We start from the raw sequence: 15095 nt of genomic DNA on the forward strand, positions 1-15095 counted from the left end.
ATTTAGGTCTGGACTTTGACTGGGCCATTCCAACACATGAATTTGCTTTCATCTAAACCATTCCATTGTAGCTCTGGCTGTATGTTTAGGGTCATTGTCCTGCTGGAAGGTGAACTTCTGCCCCAGTCTCAAGCCTTTTGCAGATCCCAACAGGTTTTCTTCTAACATTGCCCTGTATTTGGCTCCATCCATCTTCCCATCAACTCTGACCAGCTTCCCTGTACATGCTGAAGAAAAGCATCCCCACAACATGATGCTGCCACCACCATGTTTCACGGTAGGGATGGTGTGTTCAGGGTAATGTGCAGTGCTAGTTTGTCGTCACACATAGCGTTTTGCTTTTAGGCCAAAAAGTTAAATTTTGGTCTCATCTGACCAGAGCACTTTCTTCCACAGGTTTGCTGTGTCCCCCACATGAATGCTCACAAACTGCACTTCTTATGGCTTTCTTTCAACAATGGCTTTCTTCTTGCCACTCTTCCATAAAGGTCAGATTTGTGGACTGCACGAACAATAGTTGTCCTTTGGACAGATTCTGCCACCTGAGCTGTGGATCTCTGCAGCTCCTCCAGAGTTACCATGGGCCTCTTGGCTGCTTTTCTGATTAATACTCTCTTTGTGCGGCCCGTCACTTTAGGTGCATGGCCATGTTTTGGTAGGTTTGCAGTTGTGCCATACTCTTTCCATTTTCAGATGATGGATTGAACAGTGCTCCGTGAGATATTCAAAGCTTGGGATACTTTTTTATATCTTAACCCTGCTTTAACCCTTTCACTGCAAGGTCCGTATGGCGTACGGACCTACAGCACTGCTTGCAGCTGGCCAGGTCCGTACACCGTACAGACCTCATTTCTCCTTCTGCTATAAGCTCATGGTCACCTCCATGACCATAAACTTATAATTGTTCAGCAGACTCTGCTGAACAATTCTCTAACTCTGATCAGCGGATTGCAACCCACTGATCAGAGTTATTAACCTCAAATGTGACACCCCATGCCTCGGCTTCCCTGTCCCCAGCCTCTCCACCTCCCAATGCTCCTATTCTTCTAAAGCTGCCCCCCCACTCTCATTTCCTATCACCTTCATCCCCTCCAGCACTGATTACCCCCTCCCCACACCCAATCCGACCCCTACAAATTGTATCCCCTGCAGCTACCCTTATAAACCGGCATCCCTCCTGTGCCACTCCCGCCAGCTGAAGGGGCTTAGAGGGGATCCAGATGTGTCCCAGCATGACTCTGCTAACCCCCCATCATACCGGTCCCCACACCCCTGATCCATGTCTGCTCCAGCGGCATCTCTCCTTCCCCTCCCACCACCTGCAGCTGCTGCCCGCACTGAGCTTCGACAAGCTGTCAAGCTGGAGAACGCAGGGGGGAGGTGGGGAGCGATGCGGGTGAAGCTGGGGCTTGGTAAACATGTGTTTACAAGCCCCCTCCTTGTAGTACATTGGACATAGGCAGTGATCACTACTGAGCCTAAATTCTGAAAGCTGCAAGTGAAAAATGGTAACCTCTGGATTTTAAGAGTAAATTGTTTTTATTTAGTTTGTGTACCTTCAGTTTTAACCATTTCACAAAAAGGTGCAATTTAAAATGTACAAATTTCTTTATCGTACATCATGGGACACAGAGCCATAGTAGTTACTATGTGGGTTATAGGCCACCTTCAGGTGATGGACACTGGCACACCCTAAGACAGGAAGTCCACTCCCTATATAACCCCTCCCACTACTGGGAGTATCTCCGTTTTTTCACCAGTGTCTTAGGTGTTGGTCACGAGTAAAGATGTGCTATGCTGAGCTCCACTGGAGCAATCCTTGCTGGGGCTAGCTATCAGCTGGATCCATTCAAAGTGTTTTCAGGCTGAATTGAATGGTAACTGGGCCTCGTGGCGGAAGAAACGAGGTTTAGCCCATAACGCTTCTCTTTTTAGGGAGCTGGACCCTGAGATCTAGTGCTTTGGTTTTTTCAGCCATAAAGTTTCCTGGCGGGGTCTTTTATGGGTCCAGGAGTGTGGATCCCCCGATAAAAAGGGGCCCCGGTTCCTGAAGGTTTCTTTAACGGAGCCCACCGTGAGGGGTGAAGATTGGGTCTGTTGGTTTTACCACAGAAATCTCTGTGGCGGGAAAGGTAAGTGGAGATTTCTAAGGAATTTTTAATTCTCTTATGAATTGTCTCCTTTAAATAGTAAATGTTGTCATGCCTAAAAGTCACCACTGGGGGCTGTGTAGAGCACGTATCTTGTCATGCTTTCCTCAGATCACGCTCTGTCAGCAGAAGCTGCAGACTTCCCAGGCGTCCAGTAAGATGTTGGGGGGGATTTTTTCCAAAAACACAACCCACCTGGGCAGAAGCTCTCCCCCTCTCCCTGGATAGGGGAAAGAGGAACGATCGGCGATGCCGCTTCGTTCGTCCACCGCCGTTGGACGGCGGTTTGTCACCAGCTTCTCCTCGCCACCCCCCCAACACATGTGCCGATCCCGTCGGATCGGAGGCCCTCGTGGGAAAACGCTCTTTTGAAAAGAGAGGGGGGCATGATGTTACAGAAGAGGCGTGGCTTAGCGGGGCGTTGGTGTGCGGCAACATCCAGCATGGGAGTATGTTTTAAAAGGCTCCATTTTGCTAGCTATAGCTGGAGGGACACAAGCGCAAAAGGGGACATGCAAGTGGTGACACAGGCATTCCCTTGGCACATTTACTGAAGCATTAGGCTGAGCATTAATAGCAGCGGCAGTTGCTGGACTATTTGCTCAAGCAGTGGATGCAATTTCTTCTGGTAGTACCTCTGCATTTATGCATCGGGCTATGGTCGGAAGGGGGGGTAGAAACACCCCAAAAAAAGGCTCAAGAGGGACTTCTTCAAGCAAAAAAAAGCTTCAAAAAAGTCTAAACTCATCTCTACAATGGCATCCACCCCTGAGAGATCTGAGGTGGCTGGTCAGAGTGAGCCATCAGGGCCTCAACCATATTAGGATTAGAGCAAAGGTTAGCGGCTTTAATGGCATCCCAGAGTGGGACAAGGCGCAACAGGTCCCCTTCCATTACCCAGGGCCCTTAAACTGAGGAACTGGGGGCGGGAGAAGATTAATTTTTCTCGGGAGGGACCATGAAGAGGCTGATGACTCATTTTCTGGGGGTTTAGATGCGGAGGGATCAACTTCACAATCTGAAAGATTGTTGGTACAATCTCTTACAGAATTGGTCCACTCCACATTTATGCTACCCTTAACTAAGTCGGTTGTTAAGCCTACTTCTTGTTTGGGTTCGCTAAAGCCTCCCCAAGCTGTGCATGCCTTTCCTGTCCATTTGTTGCTGGAAAAACTTATATATTCTGAGTGGGATCACCCAGATAAGCATTTTTTTCCTCCTAAAAAATTTTCAACACTTTATCCTATGGAGGAAAAGTTTATTAAAAAATGGGAGATACCAGCAATTGACGCTGCTATATCCTCTGTGAATAAAAGTTTGACTTGTTCGGCAGACAATGCTCAAATGCTTAAGGATCCAACGGATAAGAAGTTGGAATGCCTATTAAAAACCACTTCGCATCCAGGCCAATTCTGACACTTCGCTCCTACATGTAAAAAATCATCATTTCTTTGCTATAAAATTACATAGAACCCCCAAACATTATATAGGTTTTTTAGCAGAGATCCTAGAGAATACAATGGCGGTCATTGCAACTTTTTATCTCGCACGGTATTTGCGCAGCAATTTTTCAAACGCGTTTCTTTTTAAAAAAAACAGTTTCATGCTTTAAAAAAAAAAACAAAAAACAGTAAGGTTAGCCAAATTTTTTTGCATAATGTGAAAGATAAAGTTACGTTGAGTAAATAGATACCTAACATGTCACGCTTAAAAATTGCACACGCTCGTGGAATGGCGCCAAACTTTGGTACTTAAAAATCCCCATGGGCGACGCTTTAAAATTTTTTACTGGTTACATGTTTTGAGTTACAGAGGAGGTCTAGGGCTAGAATTAATGCTCTCGCTCTAACGTTCGCGGCAATAAATCACATGTGTGGTTTGAACACCGTTTTCATATGTGGGTGGGACTTACGTATGCGTTCGCTTCTGCGTGCGAGCACACGGGCGCTTTAAAAACATTTTTTTTTATTGTTAATTTTACTTAAAAAAATTTATTTTGACACTTTTTAAAAAAAAAAAATGTTTTGATCACTTTTATTCCTATTACAAGGAATGTAAACATCCCTTGTAATAGGAATATGGCATGACAGGACCTCTTTACAGTGAGATATGGGGTCAATAAGACCCCACATCTCACCACTAGGCTGGGAAGCCTAAAATTAAAAAAAAAAAAAAAAAAAAAAAAAAAAAAAAAAAAAAGATCACCGCTTCTCAGCTGAGGCGGCGCCGTTTTTTTGAATGCAGAGGCCGGGCGTGACGTCATAATATCACGCCTGGCCTCCGAAAGATCACAGAGACTCCAGCGACCATCTGGTCCGCCGGAAATCTCCATGGTCAACATCTGGGGCCGGCGGATGCGCTCTCCGACTCACCGATCGCTGAGGTGAGGCGGTAGAAGCACCGGAGGGCGGCGGGGGGGGGAGTCCCCTTTCACCGCCCGTAAGAACGATCAAGTGGCGGAACAGCCACTACGATTGTTCTTATGGTGTACGGAATCGCCGGCTGAAAATGCCGATATCTGAATGATGTCTGTAGCCTCAGGCATCATTCAGATATAACCCTGGAAAGTCGAGGCCGTCATATGATGGCCTAAGGATATCAAGTGGTTAAAAAACACATTTTCCCTGGCAGGTTCAGTGACTCAGCCTGCGCTGGCAGCAATTGGTGTATATCAATCCTTGAGAGACCAGTTTAAACAGGTGCTCAAGGTTATTCCTGATCAGCAGGCCCAGGATTTGGCCTAACTACAAGTGGCGTAATACTGACACATAATCGCACACATAGGTTGGACTTGATGGACTTGTGTCTTTTTTCAACCTCACCTACTATGTAACTATGTAACTATGAGTAAGCGTGTTTCGTTTAGACGAGCTTCCTTTACAGTGCCAGGGGCATCTACCCCCAGGCAGTCACGACGGCCTCCACCATCAGGCTCAAGAGGTAAACCTCAGGGTCAACCCCAGGGACAAAAGAAGACCTGGGGTTAGAAACCTACAAAGCAAAATACTAAAGCCTCCTTATGAAGGGGCGTCCCCACTCACTCGAGTGGGGGGAAGACTTCTGCAGTTCTCAAGGGTCTGGCAGGAAGAGTGTCGAGACAAATGGGTGGCTTCCTCAATATCTCTAGGGTACAAACTAGAGTTCCGAGAGTCTGCCTTCTCCTCGTTTTCTCAGATCAAACGTTCCCAAGGATGCAGAGAAAAAGAAGTCTCTTTTTCAAGCATTGGACCATCTTTGTCTCAAAAGGTGATATCGGTGGTCCCCATAGAAGAGCAGGTATTGGGGTTTTATTCAAACCTTTTCACGGTACCAAAACCAAACGGAGACGTCAGACCCATTATAGATCTTAAAGATCTAAACTGGTTTCGGAATATCCGCTCTTTTCGCATGGAGTCAATCTGATCAGTAGTCTCCATCCTACAAGGTGGGGAACTTCTGGCATCAATCGACATCAAGGATGCATACCTCCATGTGCCTATTTTTCCCGCTCACCAGAAATATCTACCTAGAAATCTTCATTTTCAGTGTAGAAATCTTCATTTTCAGTTTGTAGCTCTGTCTTTCGGTCTAGCTACTACACCTCGAGTGTTTGCAAAGGTCCTGGCCCCTCCTATAGCCAGATTAAGGGTGCAAGGTATAACGATTATAGCTTACCTAGACAATCTGCTCTTGATAGACCAGTCGGTAGCCCGCTTAGACCAAAGTATGGTCACTACAGTCAACTACCTGGAATACCTAGGTACGTAAGACGTCTCAACCTTGAGAAGTCTTCCTTGAAACCATCAAGGAGATTAGAATACTTGGGCCTGATCATAGATACAGCCCAGAAAAAGGGTATTTCTGCCTCCGGCGAAGATCAGTGCCATAAGGGAACTGATTCAGGTGGTCAGGGCAAGGAAGAATCCTTCTATTAGACTTTGCATGAGGTTGTTGGGGAAGATGGTGGCTTCATTCGAGGTCGTTCCTTATGCTCAGTTTCATTCGAGACTGCTGCAAAACAGTATTCTATCGGCTTGGAACAAGAAGGTCCAAGCTCTAGATTTCCCAATGTGCCTGTCTGAGGGTGCCCTGGAGCCCCAGTTGGTGGTTGATAACCAACCAATCCGCAGAAGGGAAAATCCTCCCTACCAGTTACCTGTAAAGTGGTAACAGATGCCAGCCTTTCAGGTTGGGGAGCAGTCCTGGAAGAGGCGACTGTCCAAGGGAAATGGTCCAGATCAGAAATGGCCTTGCCCATCAACATTCTAGAGATTCGGGCAGCGCACTTAGCCCTGAGGGCCTGGAAGTTCAGGTTACAGAATTTTCCTGTCAGGATCCAATCCAACAATGCCACAGCAGTGGCCTATATCAATCACCAAGAAGGCACGAGAAGTCGTGCGGCCCAGAGAGAAGTGAATCATATCCTAACTTGGGCAGAAAACAACGTACCTTGCCTATCGGCAGTCTTCATTCCAGAAATAAAAAATTGGCAGGCGGACTGCTTGAGTTGCCAGCAGTTGTTCCCGGGAGAAAGGTCCCTTCACCCAATATCTTCCTGGCAATATGCCAAAGATGGGGGAATCCCAGATGAAGATCTGTTTGCGTCCAGGTTCAACAAGATGATTGACAACTTTGTGTCAAGAACAAAGGATCCGCTAGCATGCGGAACAGATGCCTTGGTGTTCCTGTGGAATCAATTCTCACTGATTTATACATTCCCTCCTATTCTGGTGCTTCCACAACTTCTTCGCAGGATCAAGCAGTAAGGGAAGTCGGTGATTCTTGTGGCCCAGAAAATCCTGGTATGCAGAGATCATAAAGAAGGGGACCCATGGACCCTACCACCATGTCCAGACCTTCTCTCGCAGGGTCCGGTATTCCATCCTACCTTACTAACGCTAAATTTAACGGTTTGGCTATTGAAACCCACATTCTGAAGAAGCGTGGGTTGTCAGGTTCAGTGGTATCTACCTTGAATAATGCAAGGAAGCCAGCCTCCAGAATCATATATTATAAAGTCTGGAAGGCATATGTCTCCTGGTGTGAATCCAGGGGTTGGCACCCCAGGAAGTATGTCATAGGTAGAATCCTTGACTTTCTCCAGATGGGGTTAGAAATTAAGCTGGCCTTGAGTACTATCAAAGGCCAGGTCTGGGCCTTATCGGTATTATTTCAACGACCACTTGCTTCGCATTCTTTGGTGCGTAGCTTTATTCAGGGGGTAATGCGGCTTAACCCTTCGGTTAGGTCACCCCTGAACCCTTGGGACTTGAATTTAGTTCTGTCGGCATTACAGAAGCAGCCTTTTGAGCCGATTCGGCATATTTGCTTGCTCCTTTTGACAAGGAAACACATTTTTCTGGTAGCCATATCTTCTGCAAGAAGGGTATCAGATTTGGCTGCTCTTTCATGTTAAGAGCCATATTTAATTATTCACAAGGATAAGGTAGTATTGCGCCCTCATCCTAGTTTTCTACTGAAGGTAGTGTCAGGTTTAAAGCGGGATATTATTCTACCTTCATTTTTTCCAGAACCCTGTTCTACGGAAGAGAAATCACTACATTCTCTGGATGTGGTGAGAGCAGTCAAAGTCTACTTGAAGGCGACTGCTCAGATCCGAAAAACGGATGTTTTGTTTGTGTTGCCTGAAGGTCCTAGAAAAGGACAGGCGGCATCGAAATCTACTATTTTTAAATTGATTCAGCAAGTAATTGTTCAAGCTTATGGTTTGAAGAGGAAGATTCCACCCTCTCAAATCAAAGCGCACTCCACTAGGGCTGTTAAGCGCTTTGTGGACAGTGCATCACCAAGCTTCCATGGCTCAAATCTGTAAGGCTGCAACTTGGTCTTCAGTCCATACATTTACCCGATTCTATCAGGTGGATGTAAAAAGGCATGAGGATATCGCCTTTGGGCGTAGTGTGCTGCAGGCGGCAGTATAAGTCCTCTAGTCTCATGGTGCTCTACTTTTGTTGTGTCTCCCTCCCTTCCCTTGGCATTGCTCTGGGACATCCCACATAGTAACTACTATGGCTCTGTGTCCCGTGATGTACGATAAAGTAAATAGGATTTTTATAACAGCTTACCTGTAAAATCCTTTTCTTGGAGTACATCATGGGACACGGAGGTCCCTCCCCTCTTCTAATACACGTATATTGCTTTGCTACAAAAACTGAGGTACTCCCAGTAGTGGGAGGGGTTATATAGGGAGTGGATTTCCTGTCTTAGGGTGTGCCAGTGTCCATCACCTGAAGGTGGCCTATAACCCACATAGTAACTACTATGGCTCTGTGTTCCGTGATGTACTCCAAGAAAAGGATGTTACAGGTAAGCTGTTATAAAAATCCTATTTATTATTAATTCAATACAGTTTTAACTTTTATATTTAGTGGGAATTTAGCAGGGATTTTGTACATTTTGCCATGTATGAATCGACTATTAATGATTTTAGTGTATTTTTAGCGAAAATATTGTTTGATAAACATTTGCACAAATATTGCGGTGAATTAAAAGTCAGTAGCACCATCTTTTTATTCTACTGGCCATGTGCTTTCAGAAAATGTATGGTTTGGGGGGTCTTTTACAAACTCTGAAAGCTGTAAGTGAAAAAGGAAAACCTCCACTTTTTTTGAGAATTTTTTGCGTCCGATTTTCACTATTTCTCGAAAGGGCGCAATTTAAAATTTAATAAATAAAATAAATTTACGTTTGTAACATGACAAAATGTAGAACATTTTAAGGGTTATGAATACTTTTTCAAGGCACTGTAGCTATCAAAGTTCCCTCTTCTGGAAATATGAAGTAACTTCCCCTCTATCTTGACTATTCTCTCATTTGCAATTAACTTCTAATCCCCCATTTTTTTTGCAGAGATCACACTCCTGGCTGTTGGATCCTGAAGCATTGTTTGCCGCAGTACAAAAATTACATGTCTTTTTTCACTATTAATGAGTATTGAGGAAAAAGTCAGGAAGGGAGGAAAGGGACCTTACACTATAGGTCTGCTTGACAGTCAGAAATGTAGACAATTTACCTGAGTGCATAATAGAAAAGTCATTGTGCATAAGTCAAAGTCAGGTGATGAATCTTAGTAGATTTGGAGATTGTGGCAGCTCAAATATACTGTATGCAAAGTTCCACTTTGCCTGCTTAACCAGTTCCCGACCGGCTCACGCAGATATTCTGCGGCAGAATGGCTCCCCTAGGCAAAATCCTGCATGGGTACATCCCTCCCTTTTTTGGCCACCAGAGGGCGCGCACGCTACATGGCTGGGGACCAGATGCGCGTGGCCAGCGGGCACGATTGTCGCCGGCCATGCACGATCACGTGCACGAGTGCCAGCACAGGGATTTGTGTGTCAGAGAAGAGGAAACATTATTATTATTATTCACGCTTTACAATGTAGAGGGGTGACAGCACAATTACAGTATACAATACAGAAGGGACAGGAGGGCCCTGCTCGTAGAGCTTACATTCTAAAAGGGAGGGGGTGGTGGTACAAAAGGTAATAGATGCGGGAATGATTTGATTGGGTTGTTAGGTGGGTGTGGGATACGCTTCCCTGAATAAGTGAGTTTTTAGGGATCTCCTTAAGGTGGACAGGTTAGGGGCTGATCGGATATACCGAGGCAGGGAATTCAAAGGAAGGGAGAGGCTCATATCGTTTGTTCCTACTAAGTAGGACAAATTATATGTCTCCTCTCCTAGTGACTCCCATCCCCACACAGAACACACTGACGGAACACACAGTTAACCCCTTGATCGCCCCCATTGTTAACCCATTCACTGCCAGTGACATTTACACAGTAATCAGTGCATTTTTATAGCACTGATCGCTGTATAATTGTCAAAGGTCCCAAAAAAGGTGTCCGATCTGTCCGTCGCAATACCACTAAAAATCACAGATCACTGCCATTACTAGTAAAAAAAAAAAAAAAAAAAATTAAAATGCCATAAATCTTTCCCATAGTTTGTAGATGCTACAACTTTTGCGCAAACCAATCAATATACGTTTTTTGCAATTTTTTTAACCAAAAATATATAGAATATATATTGGCCTAAACTGATGACGAAATTTGTTTTTGTTTTTTTTTTTTATTTTTGGGGGATATTTATTACAGCAAAAAATATTGTTTTTTTTTTCAAAAGTGTCACTCTTTTTTTGTTTATAGCACAAAAACTAAAAACCGCAGAGGTGATCAAATACCACCAAAAGAAAGCTCTATTTGTGGGAAAAAAGGACGCAAATTTTGTTTGTGTACAGCATTGCATGACCGCGCAATTGTCAGTTAACCACTTGCCGACTGCCGCATGTACATTTACGTTGGCAGAATGGCACGGCTGGACAAATGGGCGTACAGGTACGTCCCTTTGAATTTGCCGCCTTGTGGTCGTGCGTGACCCTGCCGCGAGCTCCGTGAGTAGGATCGCGGGTCCCGTAGACTCGATGTCCGCGGGGATACCCGCGATCGTCTCACGGAGCTGAAGAATGGGGAGATGCTAATGTAAACAAATATCTCCCCGTCCTGCCTAGTGACACTGTCACTGATCATAGCTCCCTGTGATCGGGAGCTATAATCAGTAATGTGTCACACAGCCCCTCCCCCCCCCAGTTAGAATCATTCCCTAGGACACACTTAACCCCTCCCTAGCCCCCTAGTGGTTAACCCCTTCACTGCCAGTGTCATTTTTACAATAATCAGTGCAATTTTATAGCACTGATCGCTGTAAAAATGACAATGGTCCCAAAAATGTGTCAAAATTGTCCGATGTGTCCATTATAATGTCGCAGTCATGATAAAAATTGCAGATCGCCGCCATTGCTAGTAAAAAAATTGCTAATCTTAGCTAATTGCTAACTTTTGCGCAAACCCATCAAACGCTTATTGCGATTTTTTTTACCAAAAATATGTAGAAGAATACGTATCGGCCTAAACTGAGGAAAAAAATTGTTTTTATATATATTTTTTGGGGATATTTATTATAGCAAAAAGTAAAAAAAAATGCGTTTTTTTCAAAATTGTCAATCTATTTTTGTTTACAGCGCAAAAAATAAAAAAAAACGCAGAATCGATCAAATACCACCAGAAGAAAGCTCTATTTGTGAGAAAAAAAGGACATCAATTTTATTTGGGAGCCACGTTGCACGACCGCGCAATTGTGCCGAATTGCAAAACGTGCTCTGGTCTTTGGCCAGCCAAATGGTCCAGGGCTTAAGTGGTTAACGACTTATGGACTGAGCCTCTTTTTGAGATTTGTTGTTTACAAGTTAAAACAGGTTTTTTTGCTAGAAAATTACTTAAAACCCCCAAACATTACACATTTTTTTTCTAACACCCTAGAGAATAAAATAGCGGTCTTTGCAATACTTTCTGTCACACAGTCAGTATTTGCGCAGTAAAACCTGACTTTTTTTATATTGTGAAATATAATGTTACGCCGAGTAAATTGACACCCAATATGTCACGCTTCAAAATTGCGCCCGCTCGTGGAATGGCGACAAACTTTTACCCTTAAAAAATCTCCATAGGTGACATTTAAAAAATTCTACAGGTTGCATATTTTGAGTTACAGAGGAGGTCTAGGGCTATAATTATTGCTCTTGCTCTACCGATCGCGGCGATACTTCACATCTGTGGTTGGAATACCGTTTGCACGCGAGCTCGGCGGGACGGGGTGCAATTAAAAATTTTTTCTTATTATTTATTTTACCTTTTTTTTTTTTTTTTACACTGTTCTTTTGAAAAAAAAAATTTTACTTTTATTCCTATCACAAGGAATGTAAACATCCCTTGTAATAGAAAAAAAGCATGACAGGACCTCTTAAATATGAGATCTGGGGTCAAAAATGTTACTCTCAGATTTACATTAAAATTCAATAAAAAAATTAAAAGAAAAAAATTTGTCATTAAAAAGAAAAAAAGGCCCTTTAAGAGCTATGGGCGGAAGTGACGTTTTGATGTTGCTCTCGCCCTGCAATGCTATGGAGACAGGTGGGGGCCATCTTCCCCTCGCTCGTCTCCATGTCACAGAGGAGAATGGATCCGATTGCCTCCGCCGCCTGCTCCGGTAAGCGGCTGAGGGCACCGGAGCGCAGCGGGAGGGGGTCATCTCTCCCACCGCCGATAAAAGTGATCTTGCGGCGAATACGGCGCACAGACCATTATTATCGGAAACCGGACCACCGGCCGAACAAGAGGATCCCAGGGTTTATGGCAGCTGGCTGCTGCCATAACAATGATATCCCTCTTCAAAGTTAGGCCGTATATCGGCATGCGGCGGTCCGGAAGTGGTTAAAGCGATGCAGTGCCAAATGGTAAAAAGTGCTCTGGTCAGGAAGTGGGTAAAATCTTCTGGGGCTGAAGTGGTTAAAAGAGAAGTATTTTTTTTTTTTTTTTAAGATTCATACTTACCTATGTGGATGCAGGATCAGACTGATGCTGCAGCTGTCCCCTGCCGTCTCTACACTGAGAACCAAGCCACCGAACATCGCGCGATGGCTCGCTTTCACAGATCCCTGAGAGGAGAGCTGCTGCCTGTCAGTCAGCGTCTCTCCTCTCTGCTTCTCCACGCTCACTGGAGCGCTGAGCTGTGGAGGGGCGGGGAGCGGCCGTCTCAGTGGCTTGCTGAGACTGCCATCAATCAAGGCAGCTGGCGGATCCATACTTGGGAAGTCGGGATAACGCGCTGCCTCGACTGATGGCAGTGACATTAGTGGAGAGCGGACTGCAGACCGCTCTCTGCTGAAAACGTGTCACAGGAATGCAAATCTAATTGCACTCCTGTGACCCTTAGGAGAAGCCCAGCCTAAAAAGCTCAGGCTGGACTTGGTACGTGTCGATCTGCCCACCGAAGGATGTGAGCGACCTCCCGTGCTGTAGCCGAGCTTCTCATTCCACCTTGATGGTCCACACACGCCACCGCCGTGGCGTTGTCTGACTGGATCCTGATCAGACGTCCTTATAGTCTCATCGACCATGTAGAGAGGCATAGTCTGATCGCTCGAAGCTCAAGCACATTGATCGGTAACTGGGATTCCTCCCTCGACCAGAGATCCTGTGTCGATTGCACTCCCAGCATTCCATCCCAGCCGGTTAGGCTGGCGTCTATTGTGATCACTGTCCAATGAAGGGGTAGGAACGATATCCCGGACCGAAAGGCCGGAGATCTCAGCCACCAGAGAAGAGAGTCCCCGACTAACTGGCTCACCCGAATCTGTCGATCCAGGGATAACTGAGATTTGTCCCATTTTGACAATATCTCCCTCTGCAAGACTCTGGTGTGAAATTGGGCATACTCTACCGCCTCGAAGGAAGCACCATAAGGCCCAGAACTAGCATGCAAAAATGCAGCGACGACCACCTGCGGCTCCTCAGCTGCATCACTGCGGTCCTGAGAGTCTGCAGCTTGTCTGAAGGGAGAAAAACTCTCGTTTCTACGGAGTCCAGCAGTAAGCCTAGGTATTCCAGACGTTGAGTCGGCACTAGCACCGACTTCTTGAGGTTCAACACCCACCCAAACTCTTGTAGAGTTTGCCTGGTGATCGCCACATCCTCCCTTAATTCTGAGGCGGAAGCTGCCCTCAGAAGGAGATCGTCTAGGTAACCCACAATTGCGATCACACGTTGTCGCAACAATGCCAAAATTGGAACCAATACCTTGGTAAAGACTCGGGGTGCTGAAGCCAGATCAAAAAGGGAGAGCTACAAACTGGTAGTGGTCTTCCCCTACTGCAAATTGCAGAAACCTCAGATTCCTGAGGCATATGGGTATGTGCAGGTACGCGTCCTGGATATCCAGAGACGCCAGGGAGTCCCCCTGATGGAGTGCAGCGTTTCCGGAGCAAACTGATTCCATTCTGAACCTCTGTGCTTACACAAAGCAATTAAGGGCTTTTAGGTCCAGGATTGGACATACCCCTTCCTTTTTGGGGACTACAAACAGATTGGAATAAAATCCCTGAAACCTTTCCGTTTCTGAAATAGGCCTATCACCCAGCGCATAGCAGGTCCCTTACTGCCCCAAACAGGGCCACCTGGCGAACTGGGATTAAGGGCATGCTGGAGGGAAAAAATCTGTTTGGTGGCCAATAGAGGAACTGTATCTTGTAGCCTGATGAAATCAGTTCGCAGACCCATTTGTCGGACAGCCGAGAGGCCCACTGAACCGCAAGCTCCCGAAGGCGACCCCCCCACCTGTGTGTTGGGTGGGTGCAAACCTTCATGCGGTAGCACTTTTGCTCGTGGGCTTGCAAGGCCAGGGACGCTTCTGTCCCCCAGAAGTCTCCCTGTCGGACTGGGAACGTTTACCTGAGGTCCCGGGCAGACGAAAAGCCTCTTGAGTGGAAAAGGAGGGCCCTTGCCTGCGGCGTGGCTCCTTACCCTTCCTGGACTGTGGGATCAAGGTACTCATCCCACCTGTGACATTCTTAATAATGCCATCCAGCGAGTCTCCAAATAGCCACTCACCAAGGAAGGGTAAATCCGTCAGGGCTTTTTTAGATGCCTGGTCCGCAGACCAGCATTTCAGCCATAGCAGGCATCGCAGCACCACTGCTGATACCAATGCTCTGGAGAGCAAGGGAAGTGTATCCAGGGCCGCATCACAGACATATTCAAGGCCGTGCACCAACTGGTCTGCTAGTTCCATGCAAACTGGAGATTGCTGCTTCTCCAATTCACGGTGCAATAGTTTTGCCCACTCAGTAAGGGTCTGCGACACTAATGCCGTGGCCAGGACCGGTCATAGTGCTGACCCCGCCACCGTAAAGATGGATCAGGCCACTGTCTCGGCCCTCCCGTCGGTAGGGTCCTTGAATGCAGGAGTCCCTCCTACCGGGATCGTGGTTACTGTGTTTAACCTGGACACTGGGGGGTCCACAACCGGGGGAGCCGACCATTTCTTAAGAAGGCTCTCTTCAAAGGGGTAACGCACCGCCATTCATTTGGGGACTGAAAGGTCCGTTG

At 46.1% G+C, this 15095-nt stretch overlaps 1 protein-coding gene across 2 annotated transcripts in view; it reads right to left on the reverse strand.

Annotated features, from left to right (window-relative positions):
• ZNF236 (zinc finger protein 236) overlaps positions 1 to 15095 on the reverse strand; it is a 461432-nt gene that overhangs the window by 212655 nt on the left and 233682 nt on the right. The window lies entirely within an intron of this gene.

This window comes from Aquarana catesbeiana, linkage group LG05 (genome assembly GCF_042186555.1).
Source record: "Aquarana catesbeiana isolate 2022-GZ linkage group LG05, ASM4218655v1, whole genome shotgun sequence".
NCBI lineage: Eukaryota > Metazoa > Chordata > Amphibia > Anura > Ranidae > Aquarana > Aquarana catesbeiana.